The sequence below is a fragment of the Lactuca virosa genome, chromosome 7, assembly GCF_052849685.1.
Source record: "Lactuca virosa cultivar CGN04683 chromosome 7, Lactuca_virosa_CGN04683_v6, whole genome shotgun sequence".
NCBI classification, from domain to species: Eukaryota; Viridiplantae; Streptophyta; class Magnoliopsida; order Asterales; family Asteraceae; genus Lactuca; species Lactuca virosa.
In genome coordinates this window covers 33495962-33504687 of record NC_136432.1, presented here as the reverse complement: position 1 = coordinate 33504687, position 8726 = coordinate 33495962, and positions in this window count along the sequence as shown.

The window sequence follows — 8726 nt, the reverse complement described above, 5'->3', positions numbered from 1 at the left end:
GTAAACCAATGTTCTATTATTGAATTCCTTTTTGTATAAACTATATAAGTGAGAGTGTGCCTGGCTTAACCAACCGTTTATTGAATACTGAGATGTAATATTGTAAAAACTGTATCATGGTAAACTGGTACTTTGAAAATGTACTTCAGTTAATTATACACTAACATATTGTTAATATCTTTTTAATGAGTTATTATAACCATACTGAGACTAGATGACCTGACTCAACGCTTTGAAGGCATCTAAAACTGTTGATAACAACTGTCACTCGTAGGCGTGTATGCCTAACTGTAGCTAGCTGTCTGAGTGCGGGGTTGTCAATCCCAATATAGATCTATACACACATTGTTTCGATCCCCGACTGGAGATTCTGGTTATAATGTCAGGACTTTAACTATGTTGTTTAAATGGACTAAACAACCTGAATCAAATAACTCATCAAAAGCATATAGACGTTACATGTATAATAGTTATGAAAACTAGGGCTGTAAACGAACCAAATGAACACGAACAAGGTCTTGTTCATGTTCGTTCGTTTAAGTTAGCCGAACAACAAACGAACACGAACGGCTAAACGAACGGGCTTTTCTTGTTCATGTTCGTTCTTTTATCAAATTACCTTGTTCATGTTCGTTCGTTTATATTCGTGAACATGCTAAACGAACATAAACGAACAAAAATAAACGAACAAATATAAAAAAAACACAATTGAACATATATGAACATAAACGAACATATAATATAGCAATATAATAAAAAAAATTAAATATAAATGAATATAAATAAACTTAAACGAATGAACATAAACGAACGTAAACGAACATCATAAACGAACGTTCACGAACATAAATGAACGAACGAGACCATTGTTCATGTTCGTTCATTTAACTTAATGAACGATAATTTTTGTTCATGTTCGTTCATTTATTAAATAAACGAACATAAACGAACTTCCCGCCGAACAGTTCACGAACGGTTCGCCGAACGTTCAATTCGTTTACAGCCCTAATGAAAACCGAATCATTCTGAAATGAATAGTTGATAGTATGCCTTTGAATTAGAATTTGAAAGATGTATACTCTTGATTAGTTTTGAATCAAACATTTATTCTTGTAAAACAGTGTATTTTAGTATACTTGAGTCGTGATTTAATGTTCTATGAATTATAAATTATACCTATTATAATTTATATGTACATTATGAATTGATACTAACTATTTATAAATGCAACCCTTTGCTCAACATGTTACAAAGGGTATTTGAATTGAACGAATTAACTTTTATATTTATATACATATACAAATATATATAAGTAAAATTTAAATGATATTTGGACAAATAACCGTTACTTATAATCCCACATCCAAACAAGGAAAATGAACCAAAGTGAGCTATCAGTCTTAAGTCTTTTAAACTTTATATATATATATATATATATATATATATATATATATATATATATATATATATATATATATATATATATATATATATATATATATATATGACTTCTGGGAAAAAATATAAGTTTATAAAACCATTTAAAAGAAGTTTAACATTTTGAAATACTTTTGATGACTTGATGTCATTTTAACACAATCTTTGAAACCATTAGTTTGTAACACAAAATCTTTGTGTTAGACATGTATTCCCCCCCCCCCACCCCCCCTTAAAACAGTAAAAACTATGAAAATACGAGGGTATGAACTCACTTGGTAAGAGTGATGATTTGATGAAAAACTAGGCTTTATGCGGGCAGCACTTCGACTGGAAAGAGGTTAGCTTTTCGAGAATTTCGGGGCTTCGGGCTTTCGTCGGAATTTGGATACGTCACTGGGGCATCGGGGCACTATCGAGAGGCTTAAAAGTGAGATAATATAGGAGGGAGGATAGAAAAGGGCACCTAAAACCGGAGGTCTCGGTTTCTATTTATAGGAGGCTGAGGCCTCCCCGTACGTTGGGCGTAGCGTACGTGCCCATCCTAGTCGTTACACGTCGAAGCTAGTATGCATGCATGGCTTGCATGCAGCGAGAGGGTGACGGAGCGTCGACGTGGTCGGCTCCTGGCCTTGTTTCCGAGTACGCTGGGCGTACTCTTGTACGCGGGGCGTACTCCCTTTTTCCAAACTTCTAAAATTCATATCTTTTGCATACGAGCTCCGTTTTTGACGTTCTTTATATGAACGCGTAGGTGAGACTATGGTCTACAACTTTCGTTTAGACTCCGTCGGCTAATTTAGACATTATTTTTAAAGTTATATTTTTAACAGGCCGGGACAGGAAAAGTCCGTTAAAAATTCATAACTTCTTCATCTGACGTCCATTTTCATCTGTCTTTTTATCGTTGTACTACTATTGACGAGATATTCAATTCTCGTTTAGGTTGCGTCGGCTAAAAATCACTCGATCTTTATTTTGAGTTTTTAGTTGTGTACTGCTATGTCAAATTTTAGAAAAATCATAACTTCTTCATATGAAGTCATATTTTGGCATTCTTTTTATGGACATTCTCGGTTTAACGTATACTATAACTTTCATCTAGATAGTTAAGGTTAAAAAGTATTTTATTAAAAATTCACTTTTTACATTAAACAATGTTTTGTCGGTTTTGTCGCGGATTTTTGATAGGTCATAACTTCTTCGTTATAACTTGGAATTGGGCATTCTTTATATTTTGGATTCCTTGACACGATTTCTACCACTATGTTCATTCCAAACAAGTTTGTTTAACATTTCATTTTTGAGGGTTGATATGTAAATGTACATAGTATACAAAATTTCTCTTTATTATATATATATATATATATATATATATATATATATATATATATATATATATATATATATATATATATATATATATATATATATATACTATTTACATAAAGTCGAAATAACAGGTTGTTACACAAACTACTATTGAAATTTTTATAAATCAATATAAATAAAAAAATAAAAAGTTACAAATAATCTAGTTTAATAGAAACAAAAATACCACCACTATTTTCAAACCAATCCAAGAGCTCGACCAGTCAAGCACAAATCTTGAATCCTAAGCATCCACAAAACAAAGTTTCTCTCGGGCATTTTAACAAACAGTTGGTGTGCATTCAAAACAGCAAATTCATTTATGTCATCTTCATGAATTTACATTTCCATATTCCAATCAAACAATCTCTGTATGAGTTTTTATTCAAAATCAAAAGGATTCCTTTAAGTAGTATCTATTAACCAGTTGACCACACATGCAAAATCAAGAAATTTACACATTAAATTGGTTAAAAATAATTCAAATCGATTCCAACAGATATCAATTCTAGAAAACATTGCTTCCAAAAGACATCAATCCCAGAAAAAAAAATTATGACAAAGGAAAAAAACGATTCCTGTGAGTAGTATATGTTAACCCATTCACTAAGTTGGAGTGCATCGTTGTCGGCCGGTGGCGGAGGGTAAGTCAGAGGCGGCGTCGCTGGCAGAGGCAGATGCGGTGGTCGACTGGTTGCAGGTGGATGGCGTAGGGTTAAAATCGAATATGTAGTGGGAGGGAGGTAGAGGCGTCGAAAGAGAAGCGAGAAAGGAGAACTATCAGGGCAAAAGTGGAATACGCATTTTCTTTTCATTTTCAGAGGCGCCTCTACATCTTAAAAACTAAGAGGCATCTCATCAATTAAGAGGCTTAAATTTAGATGCTATCAAACGGTCTTTATCTGACAAATTAAGAGGTTGCCTCTTAATTTTGCAATTAAGAGGCTATCAAACAGGGCCTTAGTTGTTTCGTAACCTACAATGACTTACCCATTCGTTGTTTGTGTGTCCCAAATTGATACTTGATGGTTTTTAATTTGTTTAATTTAATATTAGGCTCGTAGACTATCAAAAAATTCATATATTGGTTGTTTAATGGTTTTGTTCAGCTTAATTTTGGGTTTATTTGATCTCAACTTTGGCAACATGTTGGGTTTTTATACATTTCAACCAGTATAATACATTAACTTTATAGATTAAAATTTAATAGTTACTAAAAGATAAAAAAAATCCGGATATCCGATTTTGGTATCCGAATCCGTATCCGAAATTTCGGATACGGATTCGGATATCAAAATCTACTATCCAAATTCTCGAATATCCGAAATTCGGATATCCGAATTTTCGAATATCCGGTTTTGAACACCCCTAATTTGGATAGGTCGTGGCCTACAATAATTTTAAAATAACTTGACAAAATTACGTAAATGGTCCTTGTAGTTCTTAAAAGATGCCATCAGAAGCCTTTTTAAGAAGTTTTAATATAGATGGTTTTTTAAAGTTTAAACCATAAATGATATATGATTCTTATGACTAATACCCTTAAAAATGAAATTTAACTTTTTGTAAAAAAAAATAGGTGAATCCTCATATTGTTTTTAGTATATATATATATATATATATATATATATATATATATATATATATATATATATATATATATATATATATATATATAAAGAAAAGAGAAATAAATAGTATATTTTTAGGTTTCATATTTTGGTTATAATATTTTGTATCTTGAAAGTTTGGACTTTGTATATAAAAAAAATTACAAAAACTATCTATCTAATTTTCAGGAAAGGTTCACGTGTAATTTTTTTGAAACGGTCCACGTTTTTAATACTTTTGTATGTTGGCAAATTTGGACCACATGTAGAAAATAAATTACAAAAATTGTCCCTATATAAAAAATTCATATATTAAGCCAACATGCAAAGCAGAGATAATATCACCCTAATTAATACTAAAAATAAAAATCAAATTAAAAAACTACAAAATTAATTAAGAACAAGATCCAATCATAACAAAATACCATTTTTGCATCACATTGTTTTGTTGTTCAATTTTTTCTAATGTTGATGTTTCTATTTATGATATAAACACAACAATACTTAGATTAAAAGTAAATCTCTTTAAATTAATACATACACAAAACATCACAAATTATAAACAAAGGCATAACACAACACCTAATCTTCGAACTTCGGATCAATTTCAATCTTGTTGGATATTAGTTCATGAGAGAAGCTCCTTACATCCTTGAAAAAGTGAAATCCTTCCCCCATCACTAGATGGATAAATAGTCTTAAGTGTAAATATGTAACTTGAAAAACAAAAGATTAGTATCAAGTTTGTGGGTTAAGATAAATTGATATCACCACTTTAAACCAATCGTTCATACTTGATAGCTCCGTATGGTTCATATCCTATTTTAATGCAAATTATCTAAGGAGACGTGTTATTACTACTAGCTTGTATATCTACACCTACTTCACAATTTCAAAATCCAAACCCTAAATGGGAGCAGAAGCAAAACTCACTAATAAAATACATATACTGATGTTGTTAGAGAATTAATTGGCTCTGCCTACTAGCTGGTCGATTTCAACGACTTCATCCGAGAAAATCTCATGTTTGGCAAATTCTCATTCAAAAGGGTCCACCATATTGAGAATTGGTGCTTTGACGCCACCAACATTGCCTAACATTTCTTATGAGCTTTGGCATGACAATCGTTTAGAAATTCAATCTATCCATTGGAAACGTAACTCATGCCTCCTACTTCCCCCCTTACATCTCCACCACCATAACGTTTCCATCCTAATTTTTTCCAATACAGAACGTCGCAACTTCACTGCCTCCCATCAACGATTTTGATTATGGTATTAAATGACTTCGATCGTCCCTAACCTCCACCACAAATTTGAGGCAAGGTAGATATGAAGCGAGATTTCATCATCGTTGAATAAACGACCAACTCATCGGTGTTGTCTCTACAACTAGGTCACAAATGTTATCCTCCAAAAACGATTTGGTCACCGCTACTTTCTTTTACATCCCCTCTCTTGTCGATGCTATACATATATACATACATACATACATACATACATACGTACATACGTACATATGTACATACATACATACGTACGTACATACATACATACGAACATACATACATACATACATACATACATACATAAATACATACATAAATACATACATACATACATACATACATGTTGGGTTTTATTCAAAAATAGTCTAATTATAGTGAAAAATTCGATGTAATTAGCAACGAAAACATTTTTAGATTTGAATAAACTAAAACTATTTTACCCATCAATGATCGTTTTGCAAAGCTTAGAAAGATTAAAACAACTATAGAAAAGGAAAATATTACAATCTTTGAAGTCTTTGGTTCCTTTTGGCAATTAGGAAGATGATGAAGATGACAACAAGCTCCAAAGCAGAAGCTCTCTATGTAACGCCCGATAATTCTAAGGTATTTATTTAAATTTAGATATTTAATTATTTTGATTTTGGGCCTTAAAATCATTGGACTTATCCATTTTGGGCTTGGGGTGTGTCGTACGCGGGGCGTACCACCCCATGTACACAGGACGTACTAGAGTAAAAGGAATGCGGATGCCATGCATGTACGCACGGCGTACGAGTGGGTATGCGCGTCGTACGTGTTCAGACCCCAAAACCCTAATATTTAGGGTTTGAGCACTATTTAAAGAGCATTATGTCCCAATAATCTTTTCTATCAGCCTCCCTTTTATCCCTAATCAGCCTCCACGAAACTCTAACTCCATTGTTGATTGTTCTTGAGCTTGGAAGGTCTTTTTGAGTGTATTTTGGTGTTTTGAAGGAATGAGATCATCTTGAAGCTTCATTGGAGGAGTGAGAGCTTGTAGATCAGGAACATCTTCATCATTTGACACTCATTAGAGGTATAAAGATCTAAACTTGTTATGTTATAGCTTAGATCTAGTTATAACTTGGTTTTGGTTAACTTTTGGTCCCATGAGAGAGATTTGGTGGCTTGATTCAATTTCAGAAGTTATGAGTTGCCCCTCTTAACGTTTTGAGGTTTCTAAGCCTTAAAGTTAGCATCTTTTGGGTTGAGAACCACCCATGCATGGGTTTAGACCCTTATTGTGGAAGTAGATTGCCATATTTTGAAGTCGGGACCTTTTAAGGCATGCAAAGTCACCAAGCCAGTGACTTTATGGTTTTAGAGGTCTGTTAGGAGCTAGATCCATGATTTGGACGTTTGGTATTAAGCATTAAGTGCCTTAATGGACTTTTTGGCCTTTTGACGATTACGCCCAACGTAAATGGGAGTACGTCGCGCATACTCGTGAGACTTCCCGATCCAACAAAGCAGCCTGGTACGCGGGGCGTACCAGGGTTACGCCCAGCGTAGCGCAATCAGTGGGCTTCGATGTTGGGCTTTAGGTTTGGGCCATGTATTAGGCTTAGAAGGTTGGGGATTAGTTGGGCCATCTGAAATTGGGCTAAGGAAATTTATTGGGCTTTAGGGTAAGGCTCATATTTGGGGTTTGGGCCTAATTCGGAAAATTGGGCTATAAGTGGGCCCTAAAGGATCATTTGGTATTGGACCTTTTAGATTGTGGATTTGGGCCTTAGTCTTGGATCAAGCTAGGCTAGGGGTCAATGGTCATTTTACCCCAAGTATGGATTATTGGATATAGAACGGAGTCCAAGTGCTAATTGGGTGTTATTTTGTACTGATAGCTCGGGGAGTCGTCAGGGCAGCAGCTAGGGATATTCGGTGAGTTTCAACATTCGAGGTGAGTTTCCTCACTGGGTTAGCGGGTCTAAGGCACCAATGTCGGTCCTTATTGATTATGTTAGGATGCTAGGAGTCTGTGTAACCCTTGCATGTATTGTGTGCTGCTATGTATGTCAGGCGAGGCCCAATGATGGATTTGTATGTTATTGTTTTATGATCATTGTATGTGTTAGCATGAATATGTGATGTGTATACTGTATGTGAATAGTGGGCGGGGCCCGATGTCAGGCGGGGCCTAAGAATAACAGATCTATATACTGGGCGGGGCCCGAAGCCGAGTGGGACTTGATACCAGGAAGGGCCTGGTGGAGGGCGGGGGCCCAGTATATAATTTATTATGTATAGTATGGGGTAGTTTGGGGAACTCACTAAGCTTTGTGCTTACAGTTTTCAGTTTATGTTTCAAGTACTTCCGGTTCCAAGGGGAAGAGCTCGGGATGACTGCATCGCACACACCACATGGATTCCGCACTTGATATTTCACTCTGATTTTAGGATATTTGATATACTTGTTTTAATTGGGATGTATGGATGATGTTGGAGTACTGTTTTACTTAAATTAAAAATGAAATTTTTGGATCATATTTTTGGGATGTCACAAGTTGGTATCAGAGCCTTGGTTTTAGGGATTTAGACACACTCTCGGGTGTGACTGAACTCAAACTAAGGATTTGGTAAAGTTTTTCAAAAGAAACATATTTTAATAAAAGGTTTTTCTAAAATAAAAAAGGGTGTGGTGCATGCAATCAACCAAGCTCAAGTAAGTTTTCGCAAATTACCCATACATGTTATTTGATATGGTTTGATCTGTGAATCTGTGAACCGCAAGCTAGTTAGGGATAAGGATCTGCTCAGTTTTTGCAAGACAGAATGCTAGGAGAGATGACTTTGTATGACTGTTGTATGAGCTTATGGACTTGCATGCTAGTATTGATCAGTCAGTGATTGGATGGCCTGATTAGGTTATGCTTGGTTCTGATTACTTGATGCTCGAATGTTGCTTGCTTTGTGCTTTTAGGAGTTCTAACTAGCTTCAGCTAACTAGTAAATGAATGTACTAAGTTACATATTATGGGAACTAAATAATTTTAGA